At 37.4% G+C, this 25145-nt stretch overlaps 1 protein-coding gene and 1 long non-coding RNA gene across 2 annotated transcripts in view; one reads left to right on the top strand and one right to left on the bottom strand.

The window, feature by feature from the left end:
• WLS (wntless Wnt ligand secretion mediator) overlaps positions 1 to 13642 on the bottom strand; it is a 287021-nt gene extending 273379 nt beyond the window's left edge. Inside the window, exon 1 of the mRNA XM_021096488.1 lies at positions 13484 to 13642. The gene's annotated coding sequence lies outside the window, so the exon portion shown is untranslated. The remainder of the gene's footprint in view (positions 1 to 13483) is intronic.
• LOC106509878 overlaps positions 1 to 15376 on the top strand; it is a 135296-nt gene extending 119920 nt beyond the window's left edge. The window contains exon 3 of the long non-coding RNA XR_001307839.2: positions 13520 to 15376. This is a non-coding gene — a long non-coding RNA (uncharacterized LOC106509878). The remainder of the gene's footprint in view (positions 1 to 13519) is intronic.

Raw genomic sequence — 25145 nt, 5'->3', positions numbered from 1 at the left:
GGGTTCAAACACAAATAGAATTGCTGGATCTATGTTCTTTATCACTCTCCTGTGTGCCTCTTTGTAAGACTCTTTCTTGCCTATCATTGCATCCCTAGTACTGGGTGTCATGTCTGGCCACTCAGTTTCCTTGTTTGCTCCTCTTTGATCTATTCTCTACATAGCTACCAGAGCAATATTTAAAAACTATTAGATCAAAGTACTATCCTTGTCAAAACCGACTCTCCATCTCACTGAGAATAACATCTAAACTCCTATGAGGTCTGACAAAATCTGGCTACTGCCTACACAGCCTCATCTTTACCTTTCTTATCTTGCTTACATCCATCCACCTACAACGTTCTTTTTCTTGCCCCATATAATACAGCAATTCCTTCCTGCCTCAGGGACTGGAAATTTGCTCTTTTCTCTGCCAGTGAGATTCTTTTCTTGGCATTTCTTTTGCTTCATTGATATCTCTTTTCAAATACCATCTTCTTGAGGGGGACTTTTCTGATCACCTTACGTATTACAGCCCACCGACTCCCAGACAATGACTTGCCCTTACCCCACTTCATAGCTCTTGTTATTTGAAATGTTACACAGCAATGCTGAGTCTTGACCAAACAGGAGGAATTACTTAGGCTTAGAATGGGTAGAAAGGGCTTTCCAATCAAAGGAAACAAGATGCACAAAGATTTGGAAGTGTGAAACAAATATGATGCACCGTACAGGGAATTATAAGTTGTTGAGGTATTCTAGAGCCATAAGGTATAAGGTGTAAAGAAACAAAATAATCCTGGAAATATAAGCAGAGGCTTCTTCATCTCTCTTCAACATTGAATAAAAATGTAAAAAACCACAATCAGCCAAACAAAATCATCTTGTACATATAATTAATGGAATGTATTAATGTATTATCTATAATGTATTAATGTATAATGTATTAATGTAATTTAAAAAGCTATTACAATTTTCATGAATCTTTTTTTTTTTCTTGGAAGCTCAATACTCAGCAGATAGACAAAGAAAGAAAAAGGACGTCTGAGACGCAAGGGGACTGGTTGTAAGCGGTTAGTGCATGAGTAACTCAGGTTGCTCCTGGATGGGCAATACTTATTTATTTATTTATTTTGGTCTTTTGTCTTTTTAGGCCCACACCTGGGGCATATGGAGGTTCCGAGGCTAGGGGTCTAATCGGAGCTGCAGCTGCCAGCCTATGCCAGAGCCATAGCAACGCCAGATCCGAGCCGCATCTGCGACCTACACCACAGCTCACAGCCACGCCAGGTCCTTAACCCACTGAGCAAGGCCAGGGATCGAACCCGCAACCTCATGGTTCCTAGTCGGATTCATTAACCACTGAGCCACTACGGGAACTCCTGGATGGGCAACACTTTATGGAGTTGTCATGCTTAGCAAACTATGACTTACGTATGACACTGCCTAGACTGCAGGCCTCTTCACTGTTCCTAGTCCAATTCTTATTTCACTTTCTTGTTGGTTGCTGATTTCTCATTTACAAATATAAGCTTCTTGAAGGCAGGGACTTCACATATCTTATTTATCACTATTGAAACTATCATTTAGTTTTAGGTGCCAAGGACTTCACCTAATGCCACTTTTGACATGAAACACTTCTCCATGTTCCAAACAAGGCTTACTGGTCATCTCCAGCACCTAAAACTAAACGCACATTTGCTGAAGGAACACATGGATGTCTAAGTGGAGGTGTCTAGGAGGTATATGCATGCACAGGTATGGAGATGGTTCACTGGAATGAAGGGTAAATAAAGATTGTGTTGAGATGGTCCTCAACATTGCTAGTGCTTTGCAAATTAATTTTACATATGAACCTTAAAATTAACAAAAAAGGAGGCAGAAGTTAAATAAAAGGAAGACTTGGACTAAAAGTCAAAGAGCCTGGTGAATAGGGGAGGGAGAGTAGGATGTCTGTAGATGAGATAGAGAGTGGTAATTTGGGATAGAGAGTGGTATAGACAGATATCAAAGTGGTAAGTGATTTAGTCTCAATGTGGAAAAGTAACAATGTCCAGGAGGAATGTGGACTCTGTACTTAGAGTCTGAGGGAACAGGAAGCCTGTAGAGGACAAGTTCCCATAGGGGATTCAGGTTTCTGATAAGACTGGGAAGGTAAAGGAATATTCTATAATAAGTTGTGGATATAAAAGGATTGTTGCAATGAAATTAAGAGTTTTGTAGATCACTGAGAAGTAGAATAGCTATGGAAAGAAGAATTAGAGGTGAGGAAGAAACATAGGATAGTATAGAAAGGATATAATAAAATGATGGCTCACAGAACCATGCATTTTGGCCAATTACCAAAGATGGCAGATATGAGGGATGTACTGGCATTGGTCTCTCTCTCTCTCTTTTTTTAGGGCCTCACCCACAGCATATGGAAGTTCCCCTATGGATCGAATCAGAGCTGCAGCTACTGGCCTATCCTACAGCCACAGCAGCGTGGGATCTGAGCCATGTCTGCCACCTATACCACAGCTCAGGGCAATGCCAGATCTTAACCCACTGAGCTAGGCCAGGGATCAAACCCAAGTCTTCATGGGTACCAGCTGGGTTCATTACCACTGAACCACAACAGGAACTCCACTGGCATTTCTCTTGAATGAGGGACCATACTTAATCTGCAACTATCTCCCAAAGTGTTAATTTATTCCACAAGCATTTACTGAGGATTTGACAGCAGTGTTCTAGTCAATGTTAATATATAGGAGAGTAAAATGGCTCTGGCCCTTTTTTTAGTAGATGCTATTGTGCAGCAGAAGAGAGAATTTAAGCATAGATATTTATGTAATGACAAATGTAATAGATCCAATGAAGGGAACATGTAAAATGCAATGAGAATTTAGAATAAGGCAATCTACTTTAATCTAGAGATTCTGGGACACTTAATCCTAAAATATGAGTAGTGATACACTGGATTGTAAGAGTAGACAAAGGCAAAGTCTCTGAGGCCAGGAGGAGCTGCCTGGTACAGTAATATATAAATAGTGTTCTGTAAAATTTAGTACTCCATAAACCTTTTGGTCTAACTGTTATGTTTTGATAACATGGAAAAGTATTTCATATCAAATGTGACATTAGGTGAAGTCCTTAGTGCAAGCATTTAATGTGCTTGCAGGTACTATTGTCATATCCCATTCTCAATAGGTTAGCTTTGACATTTTTTTTTTCAACATTATAGATACGTCTTTCCTACTGATGAAGAAAGTTGAAAGAAATGTTTAATCTTTAATTGAACTTAATCAGCAGTCTACTGACTGCAAAATGTACAAAGATGGTCAATGAGTTGAATGAAATTGCAATGTTATTGAGAATGCAGTACATAAAAATAACTAGAGAAGAATGATCATATAATACAACAATATAGTAGAGATTACAAAACAGTGTACAGCAAACAAAGAGCATAAAAAAGAGGTACTCTAAAGTCACTGGATGGAGAAAATACTCTCTCTTGGAGTTGTCTGATGGAGGGGAAGCTGGAGATAGTCTTTGAAATATCTCAGAAGAGAGGCCATAACCAGGTATTTTGGTGTTGAATTAATCCTCTTAAATTTGTATTAGGATCATTTTGGTTGCAACTAACAGAAAATATAAAACAAAGTGGCTTTAATGATAAAGGAAAGACATTAGCTAACAATGGCTGTGGGGATACTCTGTAGTGGTTGCCTCTGGTTTGGGTCACATACTCAATATCAAACCAAGTGGCAAGGAAAGGAGGAATTAAACTTATGTCTTAAAAATAACTGGAGTTCCTGTCGTGGCGCAGTGGTTAACGAATCCGACTAGGAACCATGAGGTTGCGGGTTCGATCCCTGCCCTTGCTCAGTGGGTCAAGGTTCCGGCGTTGCTGTGAGCTGTGGTGTAGGTCACAGGCACGGCTCGGATCCTGCGTTGCTGTGGCTCTGGCGTAGGCTGGCAGCTACAGCTCTGATTCGACCTCTAGCCCAGGAACCTCCATATGCCGCAGGAGTGGCCCAAGAAATGGCAAAAAGACAAAAAAATAAATAAATAACTGAGACTAGTTGATCATGTGACAGTTGAGTACATTGCAAAATGACATATAATTCCAAGCAGTAACCATCAACAAACCAGTAACATTGGTCATTGGCTGCTTGTCTATGCCTTTGCAGTTTTGTTATTCTCAGATTCATTTCTATTCAATAGATATGTAGTGCGTGCCTGTCAGGGCACTGTGCTAAGTTTTGAGGGATATGATACCAAGAATAAATCAGTTCTTATCCCTATTGACCAAAGTATATTGTATGGGTGGGGGTGGGCAATGAAGTGTTGTGATGAGTAAAGACCATGGGAGGCAGAGTGCTATGAGGATGGAGAGAGGAGTCTCCTAGGTCAGATGCTGGAGGGAACCATCCTCAGAAAGAGTACTGGAGATAAGGGAGAAAAATTTAAATGCATATTATAGATTTTCCTTCTCAGTGTTAGTGTGGATTTTCCCTCCTTAAAACAGAAGCAAAAAGTATACGGACATATTAAGGATTCACCTTATAAAATATATTTTGCCTTGAAATAATTTCTAATATAGAGATAGTTTTATTCCTTAAGTTGATACAGGCCAATCAGAAGTATATATTTTATTTTATTTATTTTTATTTCTTTAGGCTGTGCTCACAGCATGTGGAAGTCCCTGGGCCAGGGATTGAACCTGGCCACAGCAGTGACTCAAGCCACTGCAGTGACAATGCCAGATCCTTAACCTGCTAAGCCACCAGAGAACTCCAGAAGTATATTTTAATTGAGTGTTGCTACACTCTATTCCTTTAGTGAGAGTAAGGAAGTAGAGAGTAGGGGAGTCCTTTACCTTTCTGAGTTCTTGGCTGAGACTCCTATACTAATTGGCATATTAACAAGAGAAAAACAAACAGATGTTTATTAGCATGTTTACTTCATGTATACATGGGAGACACCCAGAAAAAATGAGTAGCTCCCTAAAGAGGTTTAGAATTCAGATTTAAATACCATCTTAATAGGGAAGGGTCAGGGAGATACAGGCCTCTCTTTAGGAGAGAGTGAATGATTTTGAGGAAAGGTGAATAGACCTTCAGAAGACTACCTTAGAGGTATGATAATTTCTGACAAAGTTTGTCTGGGTGTGGTAGCCATTTCTGGTCTCCTCTGCTGTGCTTAGAGTCAATCTTCCCTGGTTGATGAAACTCCTTGAGAGGGGTGTTAGAACAAAGAAGTTCCTTTAGGAAGATCTGTCTTTAGGCAGACAAGAGGAGTTCAAAGAAAGACTCTCCCTGCATTTGCTGTTTTTTAAGTACCTACAGCTCAAAATAATCAATAAGCCAACAAGGCATATTTGGAGGTGACATAGTCTGCTACCCTTCATTAATGAAAAATAATCCTTCTCCTCACTTTTTAATATAATATCAACAGAGAGATTGGTATTACCAAAGAAACATCTTTGCCTTTGGTGTTATGTTTATGAACCAATCCCACTTCTCTTGTCCCAGCTGGACTTGGAACGATGCCCACAAACAACTAAGTCATTGTGCTTTCAGGATCTGTGAACATCACCTCCCTCTAGGGAATAATGGCCTCAGACCCATAGAGCATCCCACCCCAGGGCCAGGACTGGAAAAATAGTTACATGTAGCTGAGTCTGTTTTTCTTTTTATTTCATAATCCCATAGCAGTTAGCTTTTGTTGTGTAGCAAACCATCCCAAACTTGGTGACTTAAAACCATAACTATTTGCTTACTCTTCTGTATGTTGGCAACTTGGGTGTGAGTGGTTTCACTTACACATTTACAGTCAGCTCATATATAGCCTGACTTGCTTGTTTGGCAGTTGGCTATTATCAGGGGCAATGAATGTCACAAGGCTTGCTCACAGGGTTGTGGTGATGGTATCCCTAAAAGCAGCAACATAGAGCAAGCCCCAGAACATAGACACTTTTCAGGCCTCTAGTTGCACTGCATTTACCAAAATCTCATTGGTCATCGGCAGTCACATGACCAAGTCCAGCTTTAGAGGGTGAAGAAACAGTCCACCTAATGGGAGGGACTGCATAGCTGCTTTGCAAAAGGGTGTGGATAATGGGATAGGCAGAATTTCCTGCTAGTTTTTACCACACATCTACCACACAGTCAACAAATAGTCTCTATTTTTAAGAGTATATTGCAAAAGTACACTTAACATACAGCCTGAGAATAGACTAGAATGTACTGATTCAGGCTGTCTGAAAAAGTGGTTAGCCCAGAAACTTTTCTGCAACAGGTGTTAATGCCTGAGCCAATCTTACATTATTTTGAGGGAGAAAAGGTGAATGTAGAGAGAGAGAATAGATGACAGCATTTGTGGATGAACACCAACATTTTTTCTTGTTTTAAGATCCAATTAATTATCCTACAGGAACTGGGGAGATACATGGAGTCTGGTGTATGTTAATAGCAAATGATGCAACAGTGAAAGGTGTGTCACTATACCCAATTATGGCAAAGAAACAACTCTGAGCACAAGATTTGCAATCAAGACCCACCTTGCAATTGTATACCTCACTGATAGTGGAGAAGCATTCTTGCCACTATAGTTGATACTCAAAATGATGAATTATTAGTCATTTGATTTCTTTATAGATTCATATTGATTATTATCATTGGACAATGTTGATGATCTTCACTCATGGCAGGAGGTTTCTAACTTTTGATTTCTGGAACACTGATGATATTCTCAACTATGCTAATTCCTAGCTATGAAATTAAGGGGATTAATTTCTCTAACTCTGGGATCTTTTTTCTTCAACATCATTGAGCTAAGATAATGTAACATTTCACCCATTTGGAAAGCTGCAATCAGTTTAATTCAGTTCAACAAATATTTTCTGAGTACTTGATTTGGGATAGGCATTGTGCTGGGGGCTGGGGGGGATATAATGATGAATAATGTAGGCATGTTTGGAGCCTATATTTTACTAGGAAAGGCATAGGTTAATTAACTAATTATAAGTATGTAACTTTTTAGGTTAAATCAGCTATGGGATCATGTACTAGGATATCTAACTTAGAATTAGAGATATCCTTCCTAAAGAAGTGATACCTTAGCTAAAATTGAAGGATGGATAGGAGTTAGCTGCGTGGAGATGAGGACAAGGTGCAGGGGATGGAGACGAGCGTTATTAAGTAGAGAAAAATGTATACAGACAGACCCATAGTACAAAAGAGCATATATATTTGACAAACTGAGAGTAGTCCACTGTATCTGGATTAGAGAGAGCAAGGGAAAATGATGGATGATGAAGTTAGAGGGTCTGGCAGCGGCCAGATTGTTAAAAAATCAGTGAGATTGATGGGAAAGACACTATTTTTTTTGAGATTGTCACATATATAGAAAGTGTAGACCTTAAAAAGACTAGCTGTGCTCTGTATATCCCCTAGGGCAAGAAAAGTGTTCAAAATCTATTTTTTTATGGACTTGCTTCATTATACAGATAGTTGCTTAGTTTCTCATATTTCCCTAAACAAAGCATGTAGACTGTTTTCAGAATTTTGATATTGTAAGCAATGCTCCAATATACATATTTCTTGCAGAAATAGGTTGAATATTTTTGTAGAATAATTCCTAGAAGTCGAAGTGCTAGGTTAAGGTGTATGTACATTTCACATTTTATTAGAAATAGGTTCTCCGGAGTTCCCGTTGTGGCGCAGTGGTTAACAAATCCGACTAGGAACCATGAGGTTGCGGGTTCGATCCCTGGCCTTGCTCAGTGGGTTAAGGATCCGGTGTTGCCATGAGCTGTGGTGTAGGTTGCAGACGCGGCTCGGATCCCGAGTTGCTGTGGCTCTGGCATAGGCTGGCAGCTACAGCTCCGATTAGACCCCTAGCCTGGGAACCTCCATATGCCTCGGGAACGGCCCAAGAAATAGCAAAAAGACAAAACAAAACAAAACAAAACAAAACAAACAAACAAAAAAAAAGAAATAGGTTCTCCATAGAAGGGGATACTCAAATGATCAATATACATATGAAAAGTGGTTAATATTATTATTCTCCTGGGAAATGCAAATTAAAGCCTTAAGGAGATATCATCACACCTCCATGAGAATGCCTAAAATGAAAAAGACAATAACCAGTTTTAGAAAGGATAGGGTGAAATTGGAACTTATACATTACTTGTGGGAGTGTAAATTAATATATTGCTTTGGAAAATTGTTGGGAGATATCTGTTAAAGACATTCTATGACTCAGTAATTCCAAGACAGATGAGTATATATACCTACCAAATATATGTGCAAGAATGGTCACAATAGCTTTATTCCTAACAGGCCCAGACAGGAAATAATCTAAATGTTTATCAGTAGGAAATTGACAAAGAATTTGAACTACTGATATGCTGGCCTATGTCAACGAATCTCACAGACACAAAAGAATACTAAATGTGTGAGTTCCTTTACATGAATTTCAAGAGTAGGCAAAACTAACCTCTACAGATAGGTGTTATCATGCCTTAATATTGGTGGAGGTTACATGACATTTTCAAATTGTATAATTAACATTAGTGCACTTTACATACTTTAACATATATGTCATATCTCCATGAAAAATAAAGTTAATTAAAAAGATAATAAATTTTACTACATAGTATAAAATTGTCCTTCAAAACATGGTACAAATATACACTCCTATCTAAAAAAAGAGCACCAGCTTCTTCCTATCTTTGCCAACACTGGACATTATTAGTTTTATTTTCTAAACTTTTAAGCAAATAAGTACATTAATTATAATATTAAAATTATTACTGATATTGAACATTTTCTCCATTTATTAGGCACCTCCATTTTTTAGTATGCAAAATAAATGTATGTTTTTGTCCATTTATCTATTAGCTCATTTTTTTGCTATTCGTTGATTCAGAGGTTTTTTTAATGTATGTATTTGGGACATTAACTGCTGGTTTGTTATAGTCTACAAATATTTTTTACCATATTGTCATTTGTATTTTAGTATATAGTATTTGTATTTTAGAAAAACTGGTAGTGTTTTTCCCCTATGGAATTTTTTTTTTTTTTTAATGTACTCAAATGTCTTTTTCAGGATTGTTGTTTGATTTCTGGAGTTTGTTAAATGTAGGAAAGCTCCCATTCCAATATTATACAAATAAGCTTCCCTTTTCTCTGTGATCTTTCATCCATTTGGAATTTATTTTTGTGTATTATGGGTAGTAGAAATCTAACATCTATTTTTTCTCAAAGATCAGAAAATTTCCCTTTGATTTTAAATACCACTTTTATCTAATATTAACCTATCTTATATGCATGTGTCAATTTCTGGACTGTCTGTTCAACTTCCATGATTCATTTGTCTATCAATAATTGAGTACTCCCCCGTTTTAATTACCATAGATTTACTGTGTTTCAGTATCTGATAGGATCAGTTCTCGCCTTCCTGCCCCTCCTCCTCTCTGAATTCTGCTTCCCTTCTTCCTGCTCTGTCTCCTTTTCCTCTCCTCTTCTCTCCCTGCCTTGTTCTCCTTTCCCTTGTTCCCCTCCCTCCTCATTCCTTTCCTTTCTCCTTCCCCTTCTTCTTCCTTTTACTCTTCTCTACAGTATTAGGCTGTTCTTTGACACTTCTCCCAGATAAACTTTGGAATCAGTTTTTCAAGTTAAGTCTTCCTATCCAGAATATAGTATATTCCCTAGTTATTCAGTTTCATTTTAAGTCTTTCATAAAATTCTAGTTGGCTTTAGAGAGGTGTTGAATTTTTTTCTTTTGAACTTTACCCTGAGCTATTTTACTACTTAATGGGATCATTTTTTATTAAAAATGAATTTCACTTAAAAGTTAACTTTGCTTGTTTATAAGATCTCTTTTTTGATCTATTCCACAAATTTTCTTATTTGCCCTAAAATTTTCAGTTGATTTTTTGAAGATTCTAGGTAGTCCATCATGTTACCTGTATATAGAGATAAAAATTCCTTTACATTTTTTTTTTTTTTTTTTTGTCTTTTGTCCTTTTTAGGGCTGCTCCCACAGCATATGGAGGTTCCCAGGCAAGGGGTCGAATCAGAGCTGTAGCCGCTGGCCTACACCGCCAGAACTACAGCAACACCAGATCCAAGCCGCATCTTCGACCTACACCACAGCTCACGGCAATGCTGGATCCTTAACCCACTGAGCAAGGCCAAGGATCAAACCCACAACCTCATGGTTCCTAGTTGCTGCGCCACAACAGGAACTCTAAAATTCCTTTACTTAGTAATACTTGATGCGTTTTCTTCTTTTCTTCCTCCCTCTTTCTCTCTCTCTTTCTTTCTTGTCTTTTTAGGGCCCCTGGAAGTTCCCAGGCTAGGGGGTCAACTTGGAGCTCCACCTGCTGCCCTACACCACAGCCACAGCCATAGCAATGTGGCATCCAAGCCACATCTGTGACCTATACCAAAGCTAACAGCAAAGCCGATCCTTAACTGAGTGAGGCCAGGGATCGAACCTGCAACCTCATGGTTCCTACTCGGATTCATTTCAGCTGCACCACGACAGGAACTCTTGAGCGGAATCTTAAAGGATAATGTAGTAAACAGAGTTGCCTACTTAAGAGTGTTTTCTCCCCGCCTTTTTTGCTAACAGAATTCAGATTGAACCTGCAACCTCATGGATGCTAGTTGGGTTCGATACCGCCGAACCACAATGGGAACTCCTATTTATTACTTTTTTCCTATTTTATTGTATTTCCTAACACAGCCAGACAATATTAACTACCAAAGCCAAGAATGTTCCTATCTTATACAGTGGGAAAATAAAAAAAAAAAAAAGAATATTCCTATCTTAGGTTTTAATAGAATACTTTTGTACTTTGAGTTAAATGACATGATATTTTTTTCTAACAGATATTTTTAAGTTAATGATGCTTCCATTTATTCTTAACCTGCTATGAGTTTTCATCACAGTTGATTAAAAATGTCTATCTATACACGTTAATTCTGAAAATTCTTCTGGCGATTGAAATATAGTGATGTATAATATTATATAAGTTACAGGTGTACAAAGTACAATATAGTGATTCACGATTTTTGAAGGTTATACTCCTTTATATTATTGTATAAATATTGCTATATTCTCTGTGTTGTATAATATATCCTTGTAGCTTATTTTATACCTAATACTTTTTTTTGTTTGTTTGTGGCATATGGAGGTTCCCAGGCCAGGGGGTCTAATTAGAGCTAGCTGCTGGCCTAAGCCAGTCATAGCAACGCGGGATCCAAGCCATGTCTGCAACCTACATCACGGCTCACAGCAATGCCAGATCCTTAACCCAATGAGCGAGGCCAGGGATCGAACCGTAACCTCATGGTTCCTAGTTGGATTCGTTAACCACTGAGCCACGATGGGAACTCCTATACCTAATACTTTATACCTCTTATTCTTCTACCACTATATTGCCCCTCCCTCTTCCCCCTTCCCTCTTCCCACTGGTAACCACTAGTTTGTTCTCTGTATCTGTGAGTCTGCTTCTTTTTTGTTATATTCACTAGTCTGTTGTATTTCTTATATTCCACATTTAAGTGATGTCATACAATATTTCTTTCTCTGTCTGAAATTATTTCACTGAACATAATGCCCTCCAAGTCCATCCACGTTGTCACAAATCACAAAATCTCATTCTTTTTATGGCTGAGAACCTTCATACTGTTTCCTACAGTGGCTGCACCAATGCACAATGCCACCAACACTGTATGAGGATTCCCTTTTCTCCACATCCTTGCCAACATTTGTTATTTGTGTTATTTTTGATGACAGCCATTTTGACAGGTGTGAGGTGACATTTCATTGTGGTTTTGATTTGCATTTCCCTGATGATTAGTTGATTTAACCTCCTTTCATGGGCCTGTTGGCCATCTGCATTCCCTCCCTTTTTGGAAAAATGTCTATTCATTTCCTCTGTTTTTTAAACGTGTTGTTTGGGCTTTTTTTTTATGTTGTGTTGTATGAGCTGTTCATATCTGTGGATATTAATTCCTTAATTGTCATACCATTTACAATCATTTTCTCCCATTCAATGGATTGTCTTTTCATTTTGTCAATGGTTTCCTTTGCTGTACAAAAGCTTTTAAGTTTAATTAAGTCCCATTTGTTTATTTTTGCTTTTCTTTCCTTTTCATTTTTGGCAGCACCTGAGGCATATGGATTTCCCAGGCCAGGGATCAGATCCAAGCTGCAGTCTCAACCTAAGCTGAAGCTGTGGTAACACCAGATCCTTAACCCACTGTGCTGGGCCAGGGATCAAACCCATGTCCAGCACTCCCAAGACATTGCTGATCCTGTTGCCCCACTGTGGGAACTCCCAAAAAATTATTTTTAGACAAAAGAAAAACTGTAAGTACTTGTCAATCTTCCTTGTATTTTTAAGAGTTTTTAATTTCTTTTTATGGCTGCATGTATGACATATAGAAGTTCCCAGGCTAGGGGTCAAATGGGAGCTGCATCTGCTGGCCTACACCACAGCCACAGCGTCACTAGATCCAAGCTGCATCTGTGACCTACACCACAGCTCACAGCAACGCTGGATACTTAACACACTGAGTGAGGCCAGGGATCGAACCCACATCCTCATGATTACTAGTGGGGTTCCTTACCACAGAGCCAAAATGGGAACTCCTGTTCTCATTGTTTAAAACTCTATGCTAGTAATATTTTGAAAGTATCTTAATATTTTAACATTTAGAATAAAACTTTATAGTTTATAGTTTTAGAATGCTGAGTAGAAAATTTAAAGATATATAACTTACTTTGTTTCCACTTACAACTTTTTTAATAGAAGCTGATAGTTATTTTTAAAGTACTAATTAAAGCCTTCTGTGGAACTTGTTAGTTTATTATATTCTGTTTGATTCTCACTGAGGCAGACATTTTTCCAAATGAAAAGCATGGTGGTAGATTGATACACAGAACAGAGCATTACTGCTCCAATGGAAATCCCACAGGTAACTGCACAATTTCTAAATATGTAGGATTTTAAAAAATAGATATTTAATAAATTATTTACCTAATATATTAAGTTCTATTTTAAAAACTGCTACTTACAGATCACTTTAAATTTTCAAATTTGTCTTTCCTTTGAAAACTTAACGTATGTTTTCACTATAAGATTATCGGTGACTTTGAAAAAAATCAAAATTCAAAGAAAAGGAAAAAAAAATCCTATAAGACAGAGAAAACATTGTTTTTTTTTGATACAGGCAGAGAGAGTGGCTTCAGTGCTGTGCTTAGTTAGCATGGAGGTAGAAAGAGGAGATAGTAGTGAAAGGAGCTAATTTGCTTGTTGAGACTTGGGTTTCTTTGCTTACAAAAAAAAAAAAAGCCAATTAAAAATTCAGTTCTAGTAAAAAAAAAAAAAAAAGAGAGAGAGAAAGAAAATTTAGTTCCTCAGTCAGGCTGTCACCAGTAAAATCCATGAACAATTCCCAGGAGTTAAAAATAGAATCTGGATAATAAAATAAAGTCTAACCTTTTTTTTTCTCCTTTTCCTCTGTGCTTCTTTTAGTTTCACTTGCTCGCAGGATCATAGGATGCCAGGTACAGAGGCCTCGCCACCGGCACTTCAGACCAGAGTACGCAGGGTGAAACAACCCAGCAGACACCTCAGCTCTGTGAGAAGCTCCGAACACACTGCAATTCAAGATGGCAGCGGTGGCGGGTCGTGTGCAGAGGCGCTGTGCTCGGCACTTTGATCTGGCGGGAGCACCTGGAGCAACCTGGCCACACCTGCTCCGCCAGGAGTGAACTCTGGGCCCCTCCCTGCAGACAAGATGCTTATAATTCAACCCCTGGGAGGGCCTTTCTGGGGGATCTTGTACCTTGGAGCGCTAGCTTGTGGTACCTCTCCATTCTTTGATTAAAGAATAAAACTTTCCTTTTCTTTATTCCTGGCCGAGCCCTTGGCACTCGGAAGTTCCCAGGCCAGGGACTGAATCTGCGACACAGCAGTGACAACATTGGATCCTTAATCTGTTGCGCGAAACGGGGACTCCTAAAGCTTTACTTTGTTTCTGTGTCAAACTTGGTCTCATTCTACTGGCTCAAACAACAGGGGGCTTGGCCACATTTAAACTGCTTAGTAGCCATATGTGGCCAGGGATTATAGCATCAGACAATACGGTGTATACATTTCCGCCATCACTGGTCTAAACAGTACTTGGAACTTAGTGGTTGCTCAATAAATATTAGCTGAGTGAAGAGGTTGAATAAACAAAGAATACAGAGAACTCTACCCAATATTCTGTGATAATCTGTGGGAAAAGAATCTGTAAGGAAATGGATGTGTGTACGTGTGTAACTGAATCATTTCGTTGTACAGCAGCAATTATCACAACATTGTAAATCAGCTGTTCTTCAATAAAACTTTAAAAAAATGGAAAAAAATATGCATGTAATGTTAGAAGTTCCTTTGTGATGCAGCAAGCTAAGGACCTAGCTGGGAAAAAAAATTTACCTTGCCTACTTCACAGAGTTTTTTTGAGAATCAAAAGCTCTTTTCAAATGGTGAGTAATCTAGGCATGTTGAAGAACTCTTATTTTAATGATGGCTTCCAAACAACAAACACTTCAGTAGACTTTTGTTCTATGAATACACAGTGAACTTTACGTATTTTAGGAATGGTGTTTCCTCGTAGTCATTGTTTCTGTAGTTAAACAAAACTTCCCTTTTGATTACAGGAAAATGGTAAACTTGACATAACTGTATGGCCTTGTTTGTTTTTCTTCCTTTTTCCCTCTCAACCTTTGGATTCTCTGTTCAAAACCCCTTCGGGATCACTCCTAGGAACATTTTTTATAGTAAGTCTGTATTAGGGAAACAATGTGGGGAGTGTGTGTGTGTGTGTGTGTGTGTGTGTGGTTGTGAGCAGAGCTGGAAGTCAAGGGACTTATAATCCACTTGCAGTGGTTTCCCAAGCAACCTAAGTGAATGACAAAAAGCTGCTTTCAATAACAGGAGTAAAATTGACTTGAATTCTTTGTAATTTGACTTTGCTTATTAAGTTTTTAAAACTTCACTGCTAATTGAAGTATTTATTACTCTCGGAACTAACAGTTACATTGTTTGAATCAGTGCCTTACACTTAAATCCGTCTCCTCAATTTACCAAAGATGTCTATGTCGTTTCACTTTGGTTTTAGAACAATCTTGAAGGGCTGATAGGGCAGACATAATTCTTACAACTTTGTGGAAAAACCAGTTTAGAGCATTTTGTGTGAGTGGTTTGCTTCAGATTGTACAGTTTACGAAAAGCAAAATAGGGCTAAAACCCAGGACTTCTAATACTTCCTCCTTTACATTCTGCTGCCTAATTTACTGTGAAGGGGAATTAATCAATGGAGAGGTAGGCAGATATGGACACTGACATGAACCTATTTCAGTTTCCTCTATTACCCTTTGAACTGGGTGGTGTTTTGTTTTGTTTCTTCTTTTTACCTCTGCACCTGCGACACATGGAAGTTCCCCAAATAGGGGTTGAATCAAAGCTGCTGCCTATGCCTCAACCACAGCAACACCAGATCTGAGCCACATCTGTGACCTATGCTGCAGCTTGCTGCAATGCTGGATCCTTAATTCACTGAGCACTGCCAGGCATCCAATCCATATTCTCACGGACAATATGCAAGGTTCTTAATCCACTGAGGCACAAGGAAAACTCCCTGGGTGGTGTTTTTGCCTTTTTTTAATCTTTGTTTAATTTAGATGCAATGAAGAATGGTAGGAAAGGATGGACTCTGAAGTGCAAATTAGCAAATCAGGAACATTAGCTACCTTACCGGCGTACTATGACAACTAATTATATCTTCAAACTTGGCAAGTTTTTATAAATACAGTAGTCATCCCCCCACTTTTAGAAGTAAAAAGTGTGTGGCGGATCTCAGATAAAGTTTAGGCAGTCCACATACTCTCTTCAAAGATCTACTTACTAAGCATTTACTCTGTGCCCCCAAATGTGCCGTGCAAGGTTCTTCAGAATGCAGGGCTTATGCTCCTGTCCTCTGAGGCTCTGAGTACAGTCTGTCAATTAGTGAATAAATACTGCTTATCGAGAAGGTAAGTCCAGCAGTAAGTCAAGAATGATGTGAAAAATAATAAGATGTGGCCTTTCCCTTTAAGATAGCTACTTTCTAGAGAAGGAAACAAGGTGTTTACCATTATTATTTCCATTTTATAGATGAAAGTATTAAATAAACTATCAAAGTTCACAAAAGGTAATTTATGGAAGAATGTGGATTCTGATCCAGGTACATTTGACTCTAAAACCCTTCTGATGCTTGAGAGGAAATCTAATATAACGCCCTGATCACCACCAACCTACCTACCCCTCTACAAACTCACCATGACAAACAACACTTATTTGGTACACCTTGTACAGATACAGCTCTTAACACTTTACATGCTTTCCCTCTTTTCATTCTCATAGCAAACCTGTGAAAGAGGTACTTTAATTGGCCCCTTTCTACCAACGTGGCACCAAAACTAGCTCAGAAATGGCAGGGAGAGGATTCAAACCCAAGTCTACCTCCAAACCTAACTCTTCACCACTTGCTAGAGTCTTAGTCTGCCTTAGTCTTCTCACCATCATCCACATATGAAGAAACAGCTCTCTCAAATTCAAGTGCACTGGCACTCTGATTAATAACTTCTCTCATTCATATTTCAGAGTATTATTTTTTCAGATAACCAATAAAAGCTATTTGTAGCTACTTTGTAGGTGATAGTATTCAACACAAAGACAGTATTTTTTGAGAAAATATCCATGATGAAAATCTAGATTGCCAGGGAGGCAATGTTTATTTACTACACATTGTTTGATTATTTGTAAATGTTTTTCTTTATTCTATGAAAATGTAAATTTTTGATCATAATTTATAGCTATAGGACAGATTCTACTGTAAAACTTCATTGATTTTTTTTTTCTGTTAAAAATCAATTGGTAATAGTTTCAACCATAATGAAAAAGAGAGTAGGCTGAATTTGGCCTGATGGTATACTAATAATTCCATTCATATGTTGAAGAATCAGTAATGATGGACCATATTCCAGCAGATCAAACCCAAAAATCTTTACCCAGAGCCCTCTGAATTGGTCCAAACATATTCATTACTTTTCTTTGTCTTGAGCCCTGATAATCCTTCTCAAATTTCCTCAAAACAATACTGAGACTGGTTTCCTTGCTTATAAAAATGTCAATGAAAAATTTGGTTCCTTGGTCACAATACACAATTCAAGTGCTCAGTAGCCACAAGTAACTAGTGCATACTGCATTGGGCAATGCAGATACAGGACATTTCCATCATTGCATAAAGTTTTATTGTACACTCCTACTCTAAAGCAGAATTTCTTAACCCTCACAGTCACAAATAGTCTTTCTACAGAAAAGTTCTTTTTTTTTTTTTTTTAATGCTGCACTAGTGGCATATGGAAGTTCCCAGGCTACAGCTGCTGGCCTATACCATAGCCACAGCAATGCGGGATTTGAGCTGCATCTGTGACCTATACCACAGCTCATGGCAATACCAGATCCCTGATCCAGTGAACATGGCCATGGATCAAACCTACATCCTCATGGATACTAGTTGGATTCGTTTCTGCTGTGCCACAGTGGGAACTCCTAGAAAAGTTTTTTAATAACATAGATTTTGTAACATCACCTTTACTAACCTGAAATGAAATAGTTAGGTGATATAACAAAATTGCATACATAATTTTGAAGATATATATTAATATCATACTATAGTATGAAGAAGAAAAAGTGAAAAACAAATTTTGATAAAATGATATTCATTTCAGTAAGAAACATAGGGGCACATCTCCGTTAGAATACATGTTGAGTATTGCACCTTTATGCAGAATCTCCACAAATGCAACACCTGAAAATATAAACTCATACAGCTTTGTTGTATTGTCAACTCCCAGTCGTTTTGCCATCAGTAACATAATCATATGAAATAAGCAACAATCAAAACATCAGACCAGTAAAGGATACTTTTCCCTCTTTACATATGGCCATGTATTCCTGGAAATCTCTGTATATAATAAAATCAATAAAAAATACTGGTTTAAATGTTAAATCGAGTCATGTTCTAGGCTCTAATAATTATGAACAAGTTTTTCGCTCACCTCCGTGTCTAGCAGGGTATATTAAGTTAAAAAGATACAGAGTTATTCTTTGATCAGTAGTCCTCTAGGTTATAGAGAAACTGTCATTTCTGGATTGGCTTAAAATGTTGTCAGTGTGTCCCTTTTTCCATCTTCCTGATGACACAGTGTGACTCATTTATTTCCAAAATCCTCCTATGGTTGTTTCACCCCCATGGAGACCTCCTGCTCTAGAGTTTTCTGGGCTCTGATTATAGGGCTGTTTAGGCAATGGCCGTTTGGTTCAAATGAAAGATCTGGCTGTAACAGTTCTGGAATAGTTCTACCATGAAGCTGGTAGATATACCACAGTGAGAAAAGGCTAGCTTTATATTGGTAGTTATTTTGCTTTTTAGGATTTCATCAAGCCCTAGCCTTTTATTTTCTTAGATGCTTTAACACCACTTTCTTAGGAATCTAGGATTCCTTGAAAATATACTAAAATATAGATTATTAGTAACTGTCATGGTAAGCAACTGAGTCTATGTTTAGAGACTGATGTGGATAATCTTGTAAATGACTTGTACATTTGGTATTTGAAAATAGCCAACTGGATGTTTAAGGTCAAGAAATTTATACTTAAAATTTTATGTGAGTTTTTTTTTCCTTTGTAAAAAAAATAGAAGTTTGGTCTTTATTCATTTGTTCATTTACTCACTCATCCAAGAATTTTTTTTTTTTTTTTGTCTTTTAGGGCTGCACTGGCGGCATAGGGAGCTTCCCAGGCTAGGGGTCGAATCAGAGCTGTAGCCACTGGCCTATGCCAGAGCCACAGCAATGCAGGATCAGAGCTGTGTCTGTGACCTACACCACAGCTCATGGGCAACTCCAGATCCTTAACCCACTGAGAGAGTCCAGGGCTCGAACCCTCACCTTCATGGATGCTAGTCGGGTTCGTTAACCAGTGAGCCACGACAGGAACTCCTGAATATTTAAGTCTTTATTAGAGGACCAGGCACAGTGCTAGATACTGAGCCTCAAATATAAATAATGGATTCTACTCTTAAGGAATTTATAGTCCAGTGGGTAACAATTAACTATGAAACAGTTAAGTAAGTATATCAGCAGAAAAGTGCATGGGGCACATGGGAACAAAGAATCATCTAATAAGAGGATATATTTACCTGGAAGCATACCATAGGGCCTAACATTTCAGGCCATTTCTCTCTTCTCCATAAAAAACATCCAGCTTGAATCTCATGTTGTCTGATTTTACCATCTATTATTTCCCCTAATGTGATTATTTAGACATTTTCTGGGTTGTTATCCTTCATCCCTTGAACATTAAACTATTGGGTCACTCTTTTCATATCCAATGTCTCCTTTGTCACAATTCTTGGGAATTTCAACATTCATTTAGATGATTGTACCTGTGCTCTGGCATCATAAGTTGCTTGACCTCTTCTCTCCTTTATTCTTCGTTGGCCACCCATGTCCTATTCTTTTTTTGCTTTATAGGGCCAAGTCTGAAACATATGGAAGTTCCCAGTCTAGGGGTCAAATCAGAGAGGCAGCTGCTGGCCTACACCCCAGCCACAGCAACGCCAGATCTGACCCATGTCTTCGACCCATACCACAGCTCATGGCAATGCCGGATCCCTAACCCACTGAACAAGGCCAGAGATAGAACCCACATCTTCATGGATACAAGTAAGATTCGTTACCCCTGAGCCACAATGGGAACTCCCCATGTCCTATTCTTAATCTTGTCTAGTCTTGTCACACCCCTTACTATAAATTCTCTATGATTTCAACTTCACATAGCCTATTTTGCAACCACTGCCTTTGATTTTCTCCTCCTCTCAGAATAGTTTGGTCTGACATGGCCACTGATCCTATCCTTATTATCTCTTACCTTCCTGTCTTTCTGTGCTTAAATTCCATTTCTATTCATTATAATAACTTTTTTCACATAGATACTAAAATTCCTAAGTCTACCTAATGTATATGTGCCCTAGATTCCAGTTTTTTCTTGTCTGTTCAAGGACATTGCCCCAGAAATTTCCCTGTTTCTACCAAATCATCATGTCCCCCTCTCTACCAGATCATTCTTATCAGCATATACTATGACATAAATTCTCCAACTAAAAAAAACTTTTTGGATCCCAGTTTCTCACAGTCACCCCCACTATCATCTCATTGCTTCCTTCCCTCTACAGAAAAACTTGTTGAAGGTATTTTCTATGCTTTATATTTCTAATTCACCCTCTCATTCTTTTTTGCATCTCTACTAGGCAAGTATCTCTTCCCAGCACTTTGCAGAAACTACTCTTTATGAAGTCAACCGATGGCTTCTACATAGCTAATTTAAATGAAATGAGGTCAATTCTCAATCCTTCTTTAACTTGAGCCATCGCAGCATTTAATACAGATGATCACCTATTTGTTCTTAAAACACTTTGCTTCCATAACACCCACTGTGTCTGCTTTTAAAAAGTTTAATTTTTAATTCCTTCTCATCTCTCTGATTTCTAAATGTTGGAATGTCCCAGAGTTCAGTCTTTGAAATGCTTTATTTCCCTTTTTCTATCCTTGATGGTCTTATTGAATATCATGGCTTTAAATACTGTATGTGTGGTAATGACTCTCAAATGTATATCTGCAGACCTGACTTCTCAACTCCAGAAACTTATAACTAGCAGCTTATGTGATATGTCATGGGAATTGCTATAGTCATCTCAAAGTTAACATGTCAAAAACCAATCCTGATAATGGTCACTAAACCAGATCCTCATGCTGACTTTTCCATTAATGGTAATTCTCCCCTTCCTGGGGCTCAGGACAAAGATTTTGGTACTATCTTGGACTCTTCATTGACTCCCTTCAACCCAATCTGTCAACAAATTATGTTGGATCCATTCTCACAACATATCCAGAATTCCACTTCTCATCACCTACATCACCACTGTAGTTCAAACCTCCATCCTCTCACTTGGATTATTACAGTAGCTTCTTAACACCCTCTTATCTCTGACTTTTTTCACTGCTGTCTAGCATCTGAATAGCTACCCAAGATATGATGCTAAAATGTAAACCAGACCACCTTACACCTCTGTTTAACTCTTCCATGGCTTGCAATCTGAAGGTCCACCTGATCTGACCAACCTTCCAATTCCCAAGTCCTTTCTGCCTTCATCTTCATACTCTCCTGATTCCCTCCATTGTAGATTCTTTCCTCCAGCATGACTAAAATTTCACCTCAGTAACACTCTCCTTAGCCATCCTATCTAAAATTTCAATCCCCTCCCAATATTTCATATATCTCCCTCCTCCTTTATTTAGTCTCTTTAATACTAAACACTATTGAGAACATTTTTACTTACTTACATTGTTCATTTCTGCTTCATCTGCCAGAACATAAGCTCCATGAAGTCAGGGATATTTGCCTATTTTATTTCACCACTTGTGCTTGAACAGAGAGCCTGGAACACAGTAGATTATCAGTAAATACTAAAGATAGTATTTACTTCTAGGTCAGTATAGAACTAATCACTGTGTTCTCCTAATATATGCGTCCTATACAGAACTGCCAAAGGTGGAAGGAACCCTTAAAATAGTATGTTCTAATCTCTCTGATTTTGAGGACACTGGAGAGCAGAGAGGTGAAGAGATCTCCACAACCCTACAGATAGCAGTAGAGCCTTGTCAAATCTCTTTAATTACGTCTTAGAGTAACATTTATTTTCAACATTCATGTTGTCAAGGCTTACTTATAATTTGATGTAAAACTCTAGCTCTTGATACCATAATCTTAATTTACTAATAGTTTTCTCAAATGCTTATTAGCTGCAAGTGAACTCCCTTGAAGTCAGGAAAAAATAAACATCCATGACACATCTCACTTACATGATGCTAAACACATTTCTAGTTCTACCATTTAACTTTTAAGACCACAAAATTTTAATATCTTAGTGACTATTTTGGTGTGATATTTTGAATACACCTGTAACATAAGGTTAACATAAAAAATATTCACAAGCACCACCTCTTAGGACAAATCAAGATTTTCCTACTGTTCTTCTTGGTAAGAGAGTTATTGTTTATAATCTTAATGTAAGTAGGTTTTGTCTCAGGAAAGACTAATTTTCTCACAAATAGGTCTGTAAATTAGTGTACCCACTGTCTCAGAAATAATGGGTTCCCCTCACCAGGGGATTGAAAAAGAGATTAGATAAGTTCTTCCTTAAAATGTGGAAAAGAAGATTTGTACTTCAAACAAAGGCTGGTCTGTATGACTTCTCAAGTCCTCTCAATTGTATGATTCTGTTCCAAGCATTATATATTCTCTATTTTATGAAACATATGATGGGAAGCGGATATAATTGCACATACAATTTTTAAAAGACTAAGATTTTATGAAAGCTAGCTTCTAAATGTAAGAGAATAACAATAAATATTTCTAGGTATATTATTAGACTATATATACATGTATACATTATATACAAGTTTCTTATCAGATATATTTTTTGCAAATGTTATTTCCCTTTCTGTAGATTGTTTTTTCACTTTGTTAATGGTGTTCTTTGAAGCACAAATTTTTTTGAAAATTTCCATAATGTCTAATATATCTACCTTTTCCTTTTGTTTATGCTTTTGGTATCACATCTAAGAAAACATTCCCTAAACCAAGGCTATGGAGATTTACCCTTGTGGTTTCTTTTAAGAGTTTTGAAATTTTTGCACCTGAATTTAGTTCTGTGATCCATTTTGAGATAAATTTTACCTGTGATGTGAGGTTGAGGTCTAGCTTCCTTCTTTGACATGTGGATATCCAGTTTTCCTAGCATCATTTGTTGAAAATACTATTCCTTCCCTATTGAATGATCATGGTACCCTTGTTGAAAATCATTTGACCAAATGTGAGTGTTACTTTCTGGGCCCTCTAGCCTGTTAAGTTGGTCTATGTCGCTATCGTTATGGTGGTAACACAGTCTTAACTACAATAGATTTGTAGTGGGTTTTTAAGTGGGAATGTAAGAATCCTTCAATTTTGTTCTTCCTTTTCAAGATAATTTTGGCTATTCTTGGTCTCTTGTATTTCCATATTAATTTCAGGACCAGCTTGCCAGTTTCTGCTTAAAGGCAGCTGGGGTTTTGATGTAAATTGCACTGAATCTATAGTGCAATATAAAAATCTGTCATTTTTAGTGCTATTGCCATTTTAACAATGTTAAATCTTCCAGTCCAAGAACCCGGGATGTTTTTCCATTTATTTAAGAATTCTTTAATTTCTTTCAACTGTGTTTTATAGTTTGTGTACAAATCTTCAAACATTTTATTGCTTATTTCTAAATATTTTATTCTTTGATACTATTTTAAATGGGATGGCTGTCTGGATTTTATTTTCAGATTGTTCATTGTTAGTACACAGAGATATAGCTAATTTTTGTATATTGATCTTGTATCCTGCAACTTTTCTGAACTTGTTTAATAGGTTTTTTTTTTTAGTGAATTCCTTAAAATTTTCTATATCCAAATCATGTCATTTGTAAATAGATTTTCTCTTTTTCCAATTGTATACATTTGATTCCTTTTCATTGCCTAATTGCTGTGGCTAAAACCTCCAGTACAATGTTGAATAGTAGTGGGGAGGGCAGACATCCTGGCCCTGATCTTGGGGATATTCAATATTTCATCATAAAATATAACGTTAACTGTGGGTTTTTCAATAGATATCTTTTATCAGGATGAAGAATTTCCCTTCTATTTGTAATGTTATTATTTTTTTCATTTAAAAAAATGATTGTTGAATACTTTCAAATACTTCATCTGCATCTACTGAGATGATCATGTGGCTTTGTCTGCTGTTTTATTAATATGGCAGATTATATTAATTTTTGGATAGTAAGTCAACCTTGAATTCCTAGGAGAAATCCCACTTGGTCATGGTATAGAGTCCTTTTTAAGTGTTGTTGAATTTGTATTTGTATTTGAATCAGTATTTTATTAAGAATTTTTCATGTAAACTTATGAGTGATATTGCTCCATGGTTTTCTTTTCCTGTGATATTTTTGTCTAATATTGTTATTAGGGTAAAATTTGGCCCAAAATGAGCTGAGAAGTATTTCCTCTATGTCCACTTTTGGAAAAAAAACTGCAAATGATTGGTATTAATTCTTTAAATGTTTGGTACAATTCATTATTGAAGCTGCGTAGACCTAAATATTTCTTTGGGAAAGTTTTATTTTTTATTTTTGTAACATTTTATTTTTATTTTATTTTATTTGCTTTTTAGGGCTGCACTTGTAGCATGTGGAAGTTCCCAGGCTAGGGGTCAAGTCGGAGCTACAGCTGCCAACCTATGCCATAGACACAGCAACTCCAGATCCAAGCCACATCTGTGACCTACACTATAGCTCACAATGCCAGATCCCCAACTCACTGAGCGAGGCCAGGGATTGAACCCCATCCTTATGGTTACTAGTCAGATTTGTTTCCACTGTGCCACAACAGGAACTCCTGGGGAAGTTTTAAAATCATTAATTCAATCTCATTATTTTTTATGGGTATATTCAGATTTTCTATTTGCTTTTGAGTTAATTTTTGTTAGTGTGTTTCTAGAAATTTGTCTATTCCTTCTGAATTATCTAAGATGTTGGTGTAGAGTAGTTCATAGTATCCTCTTATATGTTATGAATTTACCCTTTTAAAAGTATAAAATATCTTTGTCTCTAGTAACAATTTTTGTCTGAAAGCCTATTTCATCTGATACTGGTATAGCCATTCCAGTTCTCTTTTGGTTAATTTTTGCATGGTATATCTTTCTCCATCCTTTTTTTTTTTTTTTTACAACCTATTTGTGTCTTTGAATCTAAAGTGGTTGCTTGCAGACAGTTAGATCATTAAAAAATATATATCCTGCCAATGTCTGCCTTATGATTAGAGTGCTTCATCCATTTATATATAATGTAGTTGCTGATAAGCTATGATTTTTGTCTGATGTTTTGCTATTTGTTTAATATATATTTGTCTTTTGTTTCTTTTTGCATCTA

Source organism: Sus scrofa, chromosome 6 (genome assembly GCF_000003025.6).
Source record: "Sus scrofa isolate TJ Tabasco breed Duroc chromosome 6, Sscrofa11.1, whole genome shotgun sequence".
In the NCBI taxonomy this organism is placed as follows: Eukaryota; Metazoa; Chordata; class Mammalia; order Artiodactyla; family Suidae; genus Sus; species Sus scrofa.
Note: the sequence above shows the minus strand (reverse complement) of the source record. Positions and strands in the feature narration are given on the sequence as shown.